We start from the raw sequence: 1,064 nt of genomic DNA, 5'->3' as shown, positions 1-1,064 counted from the left end.
CCCTCGTGTAGCTTTGCGCCGAAATTCAAAAAACAAAAACAAACAAGCTTTAGTTATGATTACAATATATGATTTCCATATACTGACGTTAAACTTTTAGATATTTTCAAATAGTATGACTACTTTGATGAATGAAGCTTTAGTTATGATTACAATATATGATTACCATATACTGACTTTAAATGTTTAGTTATTTTCAAATAGTATGACTACTTTTATGAATGAAGCTTTAGTTATGATTACAATATATGATTACCATATACTGACTTTAAACTTTTAGATATTTTCAAATAGTCTGACTACTTTGATGAATGAAGCTTTAGTTATGATTACAATATATGATTACCATATACTGACGTTAAACTTTTAGATATTTTCAAATAGTCTGACTACTTTGATGAATGAAGCTTTAGTTATGATTACATTATATGATTACCATATACTGACGTTAAACTTTTAGATATTTTCAAATAGTCTGACTACTTTGATGAATGAAGCTTTAGTTGTGATTACATTATATGATTACCATATACTGACTTTAAAATTTTAATTCATTTCAAATAGTCTGACTACTTTGATGAATGTGAAGTAATATTTAGGTATGTCCTATGTAGTATGTGCATTATGTTTGATCACTGTGTAATATAAAGAAGGACCTTTTGGTACTGTTACATCTCCGTTCGTTAGTTAATTTTCCGTAAATTCGTTCCGACGAAACATTAGCGACACAAGTCCTTTCTTAAATAAAACTGGTTTATTCTTTCTGAATATAATTTTGCGATACACTTAATTTCAACAAACGCTAAAATTCTCAACGAACGTCTCACGTGCTCAACAATATTCTCTCTCTGCAGTTCAATTACACACTACCTACACACACACATTCTACACTGTTTCCGTCACGTTGTGAGCGTCTTATATATATACCAGACTAACATATATCTAGTAAATGCTAGGGCATTCACGAAGGTTCGAGAGAACGAGTGGCGTGACACTAGTCACGTAACCTCACTGACGCAACAATAACTTAATTAAATGTACAGAATTACAAACACAAAATTACA

This window comes from Limulus polyphemus, unplaced genomic scaffold (genome assembly GCF_000517525.1).
Source record: "Limulus polyphemus unplaced genomic scaffold, Limulus_polyphemus-2.1.2 Scaffold928, whole genome shotgun sequence".
NCBI classification, from domain to species: Eukaryota; Metazoa; Arthropoda; class Merostomata; order Xiphosura; family Limulidae; genus Limulus; species Limulus polyphemus.
The sequence above is the reverse complement of the archived record's forward strand: the minus strand, read 5'-3'. Positions refer to the sequence as shown.